The sequence below is a fragment of the Mycteria americana genome, chromosome 1 (genome assembly GCF_035582795.1).
Source record: "Mycteria americana isolate JAX WOST 10 ecotype Jacksonville Zoo and Gardens chromosome 1, USCA_MyAme_1.0, whole genome shotgun sequence".
Taxonomy (NCBI): Eukaryota; Metazoa; Chordata; class Aves; order Ciconiiformes; family Ciconiidae; genus Mycteria; species Mycteria americana.
In genome coordinates this window covers 179,956,458-179,971,772 of record NC_134365.1, presented here as the reverse complement: position 1 = coordinate 179,971,772, position 15,315 = coordinate 179,956,458, and the positions used below count along the sequence as shown (strand labels likewise).

At 39.1% G+C, this 15,315-nt stretch overlaps 2 long non-coding RNA genes across 2 annotated transcripts in view; one reads left to right on the top strand and one right to left on the bottom strand.

Moving 5' to 3' along the window:
* The window catches only part of LOC142422083 (uncharacterized), a 29,904-nt gene extending 15,157 nt beyond the window's left edge, over positions 1 to 14,747 (bottom strand). Inside the window, exons 1-2 of the long non-coding RNA XR_012779042.1 lie at positions 14,706 to 14,747; positions 9,203 to 9,443 (exon numbers count right to left, since the gene is read on the bottom strand). This is a non-coding gene — a long non-coding RNA (uncharacterized LOC142422083). The remainder of the gene's footprint in view (positions 1 to 9,202; positions 9,444 to 14,705) is intronic.
* LOC142404973 (uncharacterized) lies at positions 1,611 to 3,115 on the top strand. Its single transcript, XR_012774018.1, has 3 exons — positions 1,611 to 1,667; positions 2,126 to 2,152; positions 2,688 to 3,115. It is a non-coding gene; the product is annotated as an uncharacterized LOC142404973 (long non-coding RNA).
* Positions 14,748 to 15,315: the final 568 nt, after the last annotated feature.

Below are 15,315 nucleotides of genomic sequence, written 5' to 3'. Positions count from 1 at the left end.
TCTCTTGATGAAGAGGGAGCCTGAGAGACCAGCTCAGAGCAAACGCTCAGCCTTTAGACAAAGAAAATTAGGAGTTCATGTTCAGCCACCTCACACTGCAAGGAGAGGCACCCAAGTACTTGAAAAATCTGGGTCTAATATGCCCCTTTTCAAAAATGGCAATTTTGCATCTTTGTTCTTGCTGTGCATGGGTAAGATAGGAATCCGACAACAGCAGAAACAGAAGGCCTGCAGAAGAGGAAACATGTAGGCAGGAGGCTATACAGCTCCTCTGATGAGTCTCTTAGCGAAAAAAAAGAGAATAACTTCTAGAAATAAGATTTGCAGCGTAGCTAAATCCAATTCTCATTTACTCTTTGGCCTCTAGGTTGAAATTCCCAACCAAGTCCCCAGTTAGCTATTCCGAGATTTGCTAATGGGATCTAACTACATGATTTGACCATGAAATCTCTCTTCTAAAATTTTCCATATCCTCCAACATTTTATATTAAAACTGTATTTGAAAACTGAGATGATGTGGAAGTATCAGTTTACTGACATACTGTTTCATCCTATGCGGCTTACTGAACACAGTCAGTGTCAGTCTTAAAATGAGGGCAAATAAATGAGAAATCCAGACATAAGAGGCTACGAAAACCGGGACTTTTGGTCAGTAGATACAGATCCAAAGCTGGCTGTTGTCAGTGGGAATTCTTCTGTTTACCCTGCAATCTTTCAGTCAGTCTCCAAGCAAATCGTACAGCAAAATATTGTTTCGCTATCAAAAGCTCAGGGTTGTTGCTTGACTATTTTGTTCGCATGATAGAAACTTAGGGGAAATTTGAAACCAAACTAGTTCAGTAACTTGTGGAAAGTGGAAATGCAGTTGACTCTCCGATGATGTAACAACATAAATATCATGCTCAGTGACATTGCGTACCAGCAAATACCTTTTTTCAGTGTCCAACAGTATTAAAAAAACCTTTAAAGGAATCTTGCGGTAAGTTTGTTCAAAGATAGTATTCTAGGCTGTTTCTTTTTTTGTTTTGGTTTTAATTATAGCAATTGCTGTAATAAAAGGTTCTGAGGTAAGGACTTGTGCATTCCATTCACTCACTGCCGTGTTTAATTCCTATCACTGTTCAATCACTTGTTACTTTATTTTTAGGGGCAAATTTATAGCAAGCTGCTGGATCACATGTACCCAAGTATTTGAAGTATCTGCAGCTGCTTACATTGCAGGAGATCCAAGCTGCATTCCTGTCATGAATCATAGATTTGTGAGGGCAGAGCCACAAATATATATTAAAAAAATGCAGCTTACACGGCTCGCAATCAGATTTTAAACAACCTTCCTAAAGGATCCACAGTGCCAGGAGAGCTGAGGCACTCATTCACCCAGGTTACGATCTCTTTCCTGGTACAGGGCATCTTTAGGTACTCATTAAGAGCTTTGGCTGGGATCATGTTTACTGGAAGCAAACAATACTCACCGTGTGACTGTAGGTAGAAAGGATAATTAACAGGTAATTAACAGAAAATCATTCAGGACCAACTTCCCGGGGGGTTTCCACTTTCAAAAGCCGAGGCACAATGGATTTTGCATTGTCATTGATGTAAATTCTTTCCTGCAGGATTTGCTTGTGCAAACAGGACTTGCACCTACAACTTACGTCACTTCGCTAGACGTGAGAACGTCATCAAATTGCACCTCTAAGTTACTGTTGGTGAAATAGGTGAGACAGGAAAGCTACCATTTGAAAAATCGGTCTGTGGCGAATAGATCTACGTATCAGTGAATATCTGTGTGTGTGAATGGACACGGCCGGTTTAGTTCATTCTCAACTACATTCTCTGTTCTGAGAACGCTGACAATTGCCGGGTCACTCTGAAAATGTTTGGGACTAAAAAGCTTCTCAACTGCTATTGTGACCAGATAATAAAAAAGAGAGTGATTGCTGTTCATCACTAGTAATTGTTTTGTGATTCAGTCTTAGCCTCCAATCATGAAGGAAAAAAATTATTCTGTGACACAGATATCAACCCAACCAATACAAACAGCGTTAAACAAACAGTTCATGAACAACATGTAGTCTGAAATTAAAGTTTTCCACCACTCCCTTTTTTTTTCTCCTTTCATTTACAGACTGGAATAATTCTGAAGGGAAAGAGGGTAAGTTCATACATGAGTCACTAACCAGAGAGGGCTAAACTGCTTGCATAGTTTGAAAAATTCTCTGTATAATAAGATTAAAATAACAATGTAAGCATGTTCATTCAACGAGTAATAATTATAATATGAAAATGAGAATTGGTTAGAATCCCTTGTACTATATAAAAAATTCTATAATTTTATTATATGAGACAAGAAGTCTCAAACACTACACACACAATGCAGATGAGACTGTTAGATTATAGAAAGTTTCAACTTAAGCAAAAGCTGTATTTGCGAATCAGTATTTGAACCTCAATGCATATATTTTATCCTCCAAAATGGCCACAAAAACATTTCTCCTCAATTTCTTTCATATTTTCCATGTCTTATATCTCTTCCTGCTTTTCTTTCCTAACCTAAAATGCCAATTTAATGATTCAAACTTAATTTTCCTCCCAGGTCTTTTTTTAACAACCCCCACCCGTTCAGTCCCCTGTTAGTTTATAATCAAACTGTGGTCATCTTATTATTTGCATTTGTTCTTCCCTTCAAGAGGAGATATCTATAATTTCTTGAAGCAGGGACAACATCCAAACATTTGTCTCGGATGGTAAGAAAAGACTGAAGAATAGTAAAGAGGATTTTCACAAAGCAGTATCTTGGGAAGATGAGAGTAATGCTTTTTTTTTTCGCTATTTAAAAGTCTCTGATGTGCTTGCCCAGGTTCAGTGCTGAAAATACACCAGTTTTGACATGTATAATGTATATGTATAATGAAATGAATATGTGTCAGTGCTTTTCTAGGATCATGCATTTGAACAAATAGTTACCAGCTAGACACAACAGTAGTAAACTTGATATCGGGAGCACAGTACCTGATCACATGGAGCAAAGAGCACCTGAGAGTAACAGTAGACTGGGAAGGAACCTATGCCTTTTTTTTTCCCCTTTTATTTTTTTGTGGATGCCTTATCTACATTACAGAAGGATGGATAGTTATGAGTTCAAACAAATACCATTTCTGAGCTCCATCATGCAACTTGTCATCTGTGTTTAACTTCCCTCTAAATCAGCTATTTATGTGATTTCTTAATGTTGGGTTTGGAGATAAGAACAAAATGTAGAATGACTTTTGTTTAAGAATGCCTGTCTTTTTTATTTCTGAATATTATTATAATGTTTTATACCAGGTTTTAAAGGCACAGACATCTGTTCAATGTCCATAAAATGCTATCAAATAATAACGCCACATTATTTATAGGTATTGTAAAAGTGCTACCTGTAAAAGGGTTTTCTGAGGGCAACAATATATTACTGTCCAATCCATGCTGACCAGCACTTCTTCGCAGACAATTTGCCACATTCGGTATGTAAGTGCATATTTACGTGGACACACGCAAAAGCCCTGAGATTCTTTGCCGATACTAAGAGCAAGCTGAGTGCAAGCCAGCTCCGCCTGGAAGTTTTATGGCTCTGTTAGTATGGAGTACTCCTGAGCTAAAATACCCCTCCTTGCGCAACACTCTTTGCCATGGAGATAGGCTCTGTTGTTAAAGAACAATATATGATTCTACAGATTTTCCTAAGGTTATTGTTTTGGATTGATGACAGTGCCTAAAGAAACACATGATATCATTTCCTTCAAATTCCTTATAAAAGTTTGTTCAAATATTTGTTAAAGAATTGCAGGGCAAGCATTTTCACAGCTAATTTGAAATCTCTTTGATTTCTCATTTCTTCAAAAATGTTGCAGTTAATCAAACAGCAGAAACAGCACCATATGTTTAATCTCAATTAAATTAGAGAATAATTTTGCAGAGAACAAAGAGAACAAAGATGTAGTCAATGCAACTATCCTAATTTAGACTCCAGTGTTACCAGGACAAGACCCTTTTTTTCAGTAAGTCTGTAACATACCTATGACACCTTTTCCCCCAGTCTGGCTCAGACTTCTGGCTGCTACTACAATACAGGCTATGTTTGTTAGAAAAAATTCACAAAAAAACAGAGCATGTCCCTATTAATTCCTTAACAAAAATATTAATTAAACTAGCTTCTTACCACTACTGTTTTGGAATATTTGCAAAAAGTGATAATGAAGGAATAAATTAAATAGTTTATTATGTAAAGTCACGAAATATTATTTTGTTGTATATGATATTTAGTCAGACTAAAGAACTATGTATTTGCATATCCTTGTTTCAGTCTTTGTATTTAAAGTAAATGATCAATCAGTGCAGAAGAGACTAAAAATCAATAAAGCAAATACATTTTCCTTGTAACTTGTCCAAAGGTTATGATTTAGTTACAGTGCAACTTAAGTTATTGGTTCAGTTACAGCATGTACAACAGTATAACGTCTTTGTATTGAGCACGAACTATGTGGCTCAAAAAACAAAGAAAAGAGGATTTAAAAATGCCAAATCCAGAAAACAATTCTGTGTTAATGGGCTTTATTACACCCATTTTCCGACACTGCGTCTTGATCTGAAGCCCACAGGAGTAAATAACTGTCTTTCCCTTGACTGCAGTGAGTATTGAAACAGGTTTTTGAAATTTTATATAATTAAAAAATAGCAATAAAACCTACATATGAGAAACATTCACTTGCCAGATGCATTCCTCATATGGTGCTTCTGTTAATGACAATGACATTTTCCCGTACAGAACGCATGCAGAAGAACTGTATAAAGTAGGAATAACTCACTATGAAGAGGTAAAATCCAGATTTTCCTAAAAAAAAAGGCAGATTTAAAGTTTTTTAAAAAGTCATCTTTTCATGGAGGACACTCTTGTCCATTCCCTAAATGGAAGACTTCGAAGACCAATCCCACTGAGGTAATAACCACTGTGTGGTATATGGATTTATGTATGTGTATACACAAGTGTATATACACCGAGTGTAAAAGGCCCCCTCCTAAAATCAGTTGTAATTCTTGGCCTGGGAAGGCTGGCTAAGGGCAAAGGGAGAGGGAGAGAGATTTTGTTACCACAAGCATAAAAAAATTCTGGCACCAGTGCTTGCAACCACAGAACAGAACAGAGTAATGATAGTTTACATTTTTTAAATTTCCAGGAGGACATATTTAGCATCCTATGGGCTTATCACTTAAAAATATATGCCATCCATTCCTTAAAAAGAATTCCGACTTTTAATAACTTCTGCTTTGACCTTGCAAAACAGACAATGCCATAATCAATTATGCCCAAAGCCCTCCTTAAATCTCTTCTAAAATATTGCCTACGTCAGTGAAAAAAATAGGATCAGGACTTCGAAAAAGTCCCAAGTGAAGTCGTAAGTGACTGGCAACCATTAAAATCAGAATGGCTTGGACATGCATTTCCATGTGCCCCCTCACTGTCAGTCTCTACCAACAAAACCATTGAATATCCCTTCGTTACAGCCTGAAGTGTCCCAGAAGGTCCAAAAAAGCCAGCCTGGGGAAACAGAGAGGTGCGTGTGTTCCTGGGATCTGTTTTTTACCCTGTCATCCTTTAATACAGAATAAGTTTCATGTAGTTATCCCATCAACCAAAGGACAGCGAGATCCTGGAAGTGATTTGAGTTTGGAGTCACTTACTGCCTGCTTAAGACCAAAGAAGAAACTGGTTTTCTAAGTCACCTAAGGGACAGGACATCCAGGTACAAATCCCCACTTCAAAATACTTTTATACCAAATAAAACAGCTGTGGTAAGAGGAGCTAAAACCAAGGGACTCAACAAAAGGGCTTTTTGCTAGGCACGTGGGTGGCCTGGATCCAGACTCTGCCCTCTATCAGGAAAGAGCCTGTGTCAGGCTCACCTTGCAGAACAGTTTCATTATTAGTGTTCAGTACAAAAGCATACCCTGGCTATGCATTTTGCTGTACTTTGACCATGTTTACAGGATCAGACCCATGATACCCCTAATTTGAGAATCCTGCTTTGGCTTGAACTTAAACAGCTTCTTGTGCCCTTGGGGATTTGGGCTTTAAATAGCTTTTCAAGCCAATCGCTAGCAAATATTTGGTAGGAATACTTATTATTACTTATTAATCTTCATTTGTACATACTTCTTACACTGTTCATTCTTGTTATTAAGGAACTGATAGCTCATCAGGGAGACCTGATCGCTAGTGTGAGGTGGGGAAAAGAGAATAGGGTATGTGTGCCAAGATAAGTGAAGCAGCTAAATATGGAGCTGCTTCTACCCCGTCTCTTGCTTTGGCCTTTGTACACTCTGTGATGTTTCAGTGAAATGAGAGATCATGGTACATTCTCAAAGCATCTTAATATGGGCCAGCTAAGTGTCAAAACAGAGAACAGAGCAACACAGCCATGAATCACGCAGGCTGGTAGGGAAGTATTAAGATTTTGAGTAAAATGTATGTTAATGCTCTAAAAACTGGAGTCTAGGCTGTATGATATTTTTTTTTCTTTATTCCTGTATTTGCAATCTGTAAAAAAACTGTAATGCATTTTGGATCACAGCTGTTTACTGTACCACAATGCAGAACTGAATTTGGAAGAATGAAAGGAAGATTTTAAAATTACATGTACCACAGATTCTGCAATGAAAACTTGGCATTTCTGGGAGATCATCTGCCAAATCAATTAATGACACTTTGGATGTTGAGGTTGAGCCACTGATGGCATTTCTTCCCAGAAGATGGTATGAAAGAGACATTTAGTCTCTTTGCTGCAAAATTTCTGCTCCAGTCTGCCTGGAGCAGGGAGAGAATTGGAAAGGGTATATCGCATATATTTGAAGTGTATGGTAAGAAGCCTTTAAAAAGATACTGAAAACAAAAGGCAAACTTTAGGAAAATTTAATAACAAATAAAGATGAAATAAAAGAATATGACTTGCATGAACTTGGCAGAGGTAAGAGAAAATGGTTATCTTCTGGGGAGTGAAAATATAAGGAGATAAAAGACTTTGAAAATACATCTAAAAGACTTTGAAAATACATCTTTGGTTTGTTTGGCTGCTTGGTATCATAGTTTTTTGACACATTAGTTTTTTTAGTACAAATAAATTTTGTGAAGGGATCTGTTGAATTAAAAGGCTTTGATCATGAACTGACCTGCTAGAACAGTATAAATCTGCACTCTTTCACATTACCCTGAATTGAATAAATAGCAATAATTTCTTTTCCTTTGAAAAATCACTATTATTCCTCTATTTCAACAGTCCCCTCACTTTACTGTATTGCAAGCCATTTCTAGTTATTCTGATGAGTCACAGGGTTGTGCTGCCAGGACGGTCTGTTGTATCGCCAATGTATTATTCCGCAACATTTCACTTAATTTTCTTTTTGCTAGAACTTTGCCTACAATAACTTTGGCCCACTTAGTCCTAGATTTGTCCCATCCAGTTTTCAAGCACATAACTGACATAGGAGGTTAACAGCTTCCTGAATATGCAATAGGCATGTTCAAAAGTTAAATTCAGCTTAATTCACCACAATGCTGCCTATTCTCACTTCACTCAATACTGAGAAAGCCTCAAGTGACTGTTAATATAGGCACCTCAGTTAGGTGGGATTAATTCAGGTGCTGAGGTCTTTAAATCAGTACTAAACACCTATTTTTAAAGATGTACTGTGTTTCACACAGATACCATGGCTCTGATATACAAAATTTACTGGTGAAACTGTTACGCATTGGGCAGAATTGGTGTTCATAATGGCATCTATGACCTTTAAATCTCCGCACCCAGAAGTCATGGCATAAGGTATAGGACTGATGGAAAGTGTCTACAGTTAAGTCTGGCTACAAAAATTTTTACTAGTTGAAAAGTATATGAAATGTTTATCGATGGGATATGCAGCCCTGCAATCACCAAATCGTGTTGGGATATATACTAGTGGGTTGCAAAATAAAGCAAAGTTTGAACAACCAACTTCAGTTTGCAATGTTCTGTACATAGCATAATTCGGAACAAGGTATGCCAACATCCTAGTTTTTCTTGAGATAAATTTGGGTTTCAAAAATTTGCTTTCCTTCCCTATATAACTGCATTTGACTTTGCTATGGAGGATCATTTTCTGATGAACTGACAGCCGATGTTCAGCTTATAGAAGCACTCTTTGTTACTGTGTAAATGAGCTCACTATATTACGGTTGCTGAGATTGTGGCAAAAACTCTTGGTTTCTTCATCAAAGTGGTTTTTTACATACAAAATTGATGGGAACATTTTCTGAACCTTCAGTACTTCCCTTGTCCCTTCCTTTGTGCTTGTTTGTTTGTTCTTACTCAGTCTCATCATCTTCTGGCATTGTTCTTGACTAATTGTAACGGACTGATTCCTAACATGTGTTGTCAATGGATTGTTTGCTGGCATATCTGACAATATTACCATCTACTTCAGTCTCTTATAAATTTTGGTGTTTTTATACTGTGGTAATTTAATAAACAGACTGGTAATTTGGAAAAAGAAATGTCAGCAAGATGTGTGGGATAGGACAAGGCCTACTCTATATCCCATATTCTTCAAATGCAATTGTTTCTTTTGAAAGCAGCACAGCTGTTCAGCAATCAAGGACTATCTGTATCCCATACGCTAAAGCCAGATGTCAATATCGCTGTGTGCGAATTTGCAATGCACTGTTCAGAACAGTCAAACCATATTTCAGGGGAGGACATTGTCCAGGGAACTGAAGCGGGAAGAGTTTCCAGCACAGCTCCCTGCCAAAGTAGTAATAAATCCTTTCTTTAGGGATTAGGCAAAAGCTTTGCATTATGTGGAAAACTAACTCTTCTTTCTTAACCAATAAAGCCACAAAAACACAAACTAATGTTTTAAAAAACGCTCACCTCTCTCCACTGCCTGTGAAAAGTAGAGAGTGTGAGCAGCTCAGATGAAAACATCTACTTTTTGTCAAATGAATCCCCCCCTGAGTGTCTAGTCACATGTGATTATGAAAGCACAGATTTACTATCCTCCTCCCCTACAGCGCATGCTGTATCTTCCCACTCATTCCACCCCCCTCCATGAGATATGTTCATCATATGTGTCTCCCCCTCTGATCCCTTTCTAAACACTCTTTGCTCAGCCAGTACTGCTGAGATAGGTGGAAACCTACCGCCGTTCCAGTGGCAGCAGCTGCACTGAAGAAGCATTGCTTTCTTGGCCACTTACTTTCCACTCTTCTAGTAGGGGCTCAATTTTCTTCTTGCTCCTTATATGAGCGCTACCACTACAGACCACTTAGTTGGATGGATTTGGGAGGTCATCGACAGGTCCTCTGTCCCTTGGAGCACATCTACATCAGGGTTGGAGGGGTTGGAGGTTGGAGCAGAGCCCTCTCACATAGCAGAATGACTCTAAAGATGACATTTAAAAAATGGAGATTATAACAAAGAAAGATCCTTACAGACATCTACAGTTGTGATGCCATGAAACAAATTCTTTCTGGGGTAAAGCAAATGTTGGTAATAAGGCATAGAAGTTCCAGACAAAACTAATGAGAACTGAAAAGAGAAGTGATGTAGTATTCAGCTTTCTAAAAGGCAATTCTTAAGCAAAAGAAGGGGCAAAAACTTAGAAAACCTGCTGGATAAAAGGAAATACATTATTGGGTTTCCTTTTTTATTGGCTGAAACTCTAGGGTCCCATCACATACTGAATTCTCTACAGTTCATTATAATATAAATCCCACCCATTCTCCATACACACTGCACCTATTCATCACCAATGAACTACTATCCTTACACCATTAATTTTTGTACATTTACATCTGGGACTATTGCTGGCATGAAAGGCTCAAGACCCCCCAGGATGTGCTAGAAGTTTCAGTAGAAAATTGTACATTGAATCACAAGCACTAGAAGTTGCACGAACACAAGTGAATGACCTCATGTTTCAAATAGTTCGATCCAGGATGGTCTTTTTAAGTGAGAGAGACTGCAGGTTTTTTGCGTGCATGTAAATCAGTGGTGTACACAAAAATGAATTGCATATAAGAGAAATTCAAAGAGAATTTTCACTGTGTGTATACCATTAACAGTGAAGAAACACAAAGCTTTCACCAAAGTTGAAATGAGTCTGTTCTTTTTTGGATATGAATATAGCTCCTTCCCCCCCCCCCCCCCCCCCCGCAAAGGACAGATGTAATTTACATTTTTCCTCTCTTGGAAGACACCAGATGGTTAACAGCGTGCTGCAGGAGCTGAATTGAGAGGAAAAGAGATGGATCCTATTTCCAAGAACGATGTAAGGTTCCGAATGACTGTTTGAAGGTTTTTACAGCACTTTGTTCCCAACAGTTTATTGTATCCTGACTAAAGCAGTTTTGGGATACGATCCCATTAGAATAGCTGTGTCCTGAAATGTGCTAAAACTACTTCAAACCTTTGCCATCGAACTGAAAATGTTAACTTCTCAGGTGTTATCTTTAGCTTTATTAGCCAAAGAACAAAAAAGAATACATACTTGGCAGCACCCAGAAGAGTGACATCAAAATAGCCCCCAAAGAAGAAAGTCAATCTCCCTTACTGCACAAGAAGGCACATTTGAATCTTTAAGACACTGTATCTAAAGGAAAAATGTTCTACAGCACCCGAGTAGCTTGACAGCATAGGTCCCAATTTCAAGGATACATTTGCATATTTCCTGAAAATTCTATCTACAACTTCAAGCACCTTAGTACCTCAACAGTTCATGTCTCCATGAATGGTAACTCTGAGCCTTGTAGATGTTTGGACATACTCCGTATAACAAAACAATCATTCCCGAGAGATTTAGAGAAGCCTGCTGGACTTCTGAGTTGATTAATGCAAATAAGGTGCTTGCACTGCATGAATCACCCCTCTTTCTGACAAGAAAATGGTTGGGATCCAGCCAGCAGAAGTCAGCACTGACCTGTCCCTTCTCCAGAGCTTAGGCAACTAAGGGTTTGGGGAGAGGCACTCCTAATTACACAGGTTTCAGGCTGCTGTACCCAATCTGAGATTAGGCATTCACAAAGGCAGAGCTTGCTTATCTAAATACAGCCTGCCCTCCGCGTAACAGTTTGCTGGTTTAAGCACTCATGCAGGATGCAGGAAATTTGGATGCCTGAGTCTTTTAGCTTGAGGGGAGTCAAATCATATTCCTCCTTTCTAGAGCTGTGCCCTAAACTTCATGCTGTAGACCAGGTTCAGCTAGGCACTCTGCTTTCCTCCTGTTAAGGCTTTGTTTTTGTAGCAAGATCCAGACTTAAGACAGATCATTCCCTTACTGCTGGAAGGAGAAAAACGAACAATTCAGGAACCCGTTGGTTAGGTCATTCAGCTGGGAGGGGAAGACCTGGTTCAGGTCCTGATCCTAGAGTCTCTTCTTTTTTCTAAATCTCATGTCTATCTCATGCAAACTGCATAAACAGCTCTGGGAGGGGAACCAGGCATCTCCCTGCTCCCTGCAGTGCCCTAACTGTGAGGCCTCAGAGCTCCAGGCAAGTTATTGTTCAGCACATGGGACACTGAATCATCTTCTCAAGATGCCTAACTTTCTTACTTGTCTGACTAGGCTGCCTGAACACCTGATTTAGGTACTTTGACTTATTCCCTGAGCCTGGGCAGAAGCTCTGTAGGCATGGCAAAGATAATGTTCAAAACAGGCGTAATTAAACTAGATCTAAATCACTTTTCAAAGGTCTTGCAGAAGTCCTAAGTCCACTAAATGCACATGAAAAAAATCATCCTGAGTAGTTTCTATTTTTACATACTCGTTTTGCCTCAGTCATGCAGTCATTTCCTAACTGGGTATGTTCTCTCCAATTGTTGGCCAGGCAGCTAGGAGAAGACATCATCATCATTGCCATGAAGGTGTGAAGAAGATGTGGTAAGGCAGAAGACCGGGTTGACAGTTTGAATGGTAGTGTGCCTGGCAGGAGGTGCCAATTCCCGACCACAAAGGTTGCCCTGAGATTCTTCTCCTAAGGAGAAAACAAGAGAAATCAAACCACTCATCAGGACACAATGTTGAGGAGGACAAAGAGCAAGCCTAAAAAGAATAGCAGAGTGTAGTATAGCACTGCAAAGAATACAGTATTCATTCTCTGCTCTTGCCTCCCAGTGATTTTGCTGCCCTGCCCTCTGTACTTTATATTCTTTGGCTATTAAAGGAATTAAAAATTCAATAATGCACATTAAAAACTGCATCATGAAGGAATGGAAATAACTGTTGAGGCTCTCTAAACTTTCTCAGAGAAAGCACACAAAAAAATTTACAATCCTGCAATTCATCAAAAAGCAGCATATTGTTTCCTATATATCTTTATTCTGTGCATCTCCAAGGCTTGTGCTAGTTGTATGCAGAAGGTCAAATTAATTCCACATGTGATTCAACATAGCAAGTGAAGCTACATTGTGGCTTCATGTGGCCATATAGATTATCTAGACTATTCTTTAAAAGCAACAAATTACCTTAGTTTAAAAGTATTTGTAATAAAACAAATAAGCGTTTCATCATGTTCCTTCCTGTGGCACATTAAAGCTGTGGCTGTTGGTCTTTTACTACTATGTCTTAAGTCTGTGACAGGGTATTGGAAGTGTTTTGTGGCCTGTGGTTTGAGGGGGTGTTTGGAGTAGATGCTCTGTGAATCCTTCAGGACTATCCTATGTTTTGCATGCAATTGGAAAGGACTGGGCTTGGTAATCTAGGTGGTCCCTTCTGTCCTATGATCTTATCCTTTTGTTGTTCAAACTCTTCACCATATACTTCACAATATCTGTCTTTTAGACCCTTGGACTAGATTACTGCTCTCAAACCACTGATGGAGAAAAATTAACTGTTTATTACAGAAAAAAGTGTTTGAACGGTCGAGGACTTGGACAGTATTCACTTCCAACAGTGGGATATTAATCAGAAAAAATACATCTCACCATAGGTTAAAGAAACATCTTTCTCAGTTCTGTGACTTTAGCTGTGTTTTGTGTCTGCTGAAACGAAGGTATTTTTCCATGTAAGGCAAGTAGTTACTACTGTATCTAGCATCTACTTGAAACCTCATCAGGCCATCCTGATTTATCTTTGTCAAATAGTAAGCCCTTTGGCTACAGCCTTATTTTCCCCACAGGTGTAAAAACTGCAAAATTGTAATTTATAAAACAGAAGATGACAGAATCCCATTTGTACAATACATCTAGATGCCAAAAGGTAATCTTATTACAAATAACACAATCTTCTCACAGCACTTGCTGTATTATTTTCCGGGTGGTCTAAAAAGTTGATTCAGAGAATAATGCCACAACAGCAACTTGTAGTTCCTAAGGCCAAATAGCCAGATGTGTCAATAATCAGTGCAAACTGGAAACAGATGTAGGCCCTTGTTGAATAATAAATGTAATGAAAATACTTCCTTAGCTCTCTCATGCTTTCACACACACAAGAATTTATGTCTTCCATATTTTTTTAATTGAATTTATTTGCCGCTTCATTTTTATGTCACCAGGATCTCTTTCAAAATCTTAGTCACTCCACAATGAACTACTAAAGATTAGTATATCTACAGCAATTGCTTAATATCTGGTCAAATTGGTTCTACCTGATCATTTTATCAGGGAAATTCCTTATCACTGAGATAAGATGAAAACTGTTGAAGGCAGATGTGAAGGCCAAGTCTGGGTAGTCTCCCGTACCTGCATAGTTTCTGTATGTCTATGAAAGTAGACAGTCTATAGAGTTGATAATACGGTTCAGACCACTGGCAAAATCCCTGACACGACTAAATAGAGTTAAGTATTGGGTGAAAGTCAAAACAATCTTTCAGGAATATTTCATGCTATCAGGATCTTTGTGAGACCTTGTATAAAGCCACATGTCCAAACTTGATCTGTAACTTCAGTCCTTGCTTGCAAGTGATGACAGCTCAGTTATGCGAAAAGCTACTTTAAAACAGAATACCATCTTGAAAACTAAAAATAAATACTTTGTGAGCTAAGTATCCAGGTACTGTTTGCTTAGATTGTGATGTTCAGCACTAATCAAAAAAAAAAAAAAACAACCCCACCCCAACTTCTTAAAATGGGCGAAGTCACATTTTTCTTACCTAAAGTAGTTTGAAGATTTTTGAACAATATTGCACCCCAGATTAAGGCAACTGTTTTCACTATACAGAAAATACAGCATTAATGTCGGAACTATAAAGCCTTTACACAAGGCTTATATTGTGCCTTTAGAGACTAACTGGAACTATCAGCTTACAAAATTAAACAGAAAACTGGGAGAAAAAAGGTTATCTGCCTTGTTCCCCAGATGCCAGCATGCACATTGAGCTGCATCAAACCTTTACCAGTCCGAGCAGTCATTTCTGCAGAAGAAAAGGACAAAAAGAGCTCAGGAGTGTGAGTCATTGCCACAAACTGCACCGGGGAAAACACTTCACATGCAAAACCCCAGAAAGGTATTAGAGACCTCATCGCTTTTCTTAAAAATGAGTACGGGACGATAACCAACGGTGCAGAAAAAAGGGCTGCGAACTGGTTACACCACTGTTTTCCACGGCGCTTTCATCCTTCAGGCTCTGGCTGTGGTCTGCAAACGGACAGATTCGGTGGCAGTGCCAGTTTCGGGAATTCCCACCCCACCCAGCTCCAGCTACTCACTCCCGCTCCTCCTCCTCCTCTTCCTCCTCCTCCTCCTCCTCCTCCTCCTCCTCCTCCCTCTCCTCCTCCTCCTCCCTCCCAGTGCCGCAGTGCCAGGTCCCCTCCGCTTTGCCAGTACAACTCTTTGAAAGGCTGGGCTCTGAACCCCATTTATTGGGGCTTTTCCTCAACCCGGAGCGTTTGAGCGACCCAGCCCGCGCTGCAGCTCTGAGAGCAGTTGTGTCCGTGCAAGTGATGGGGCCGCTGCTCTGGGATGAGAGCAGGGCAGGAAGGCAGGGAACAGAAGAGCCAAACTTTTTAAGGTGGCATTGCCCCATAGCTACTGTATCCTGAAACTGCAGCTTCAGTAACAGTGTTTTGCCCTTCCGAGTTTATTGTTGATGAAATCCCAAGTGGGTCAAATAAACTGTGTGAAGGGTGTACTAATATTTATACATATACAAGTTTATTACCTTGCCGTAGGAATGTGACTTACAAGCCATAGCCTTACATCAGCTCGCATGTATCTCCCTGGACGCTGATAACATGATAGAGAAAGAGAAGGTGGGCAGATTTAGGCAAATGGGAACAAAGCTGTGCTCTGCTTCTTGTGTTAAATTTATAGTCATTA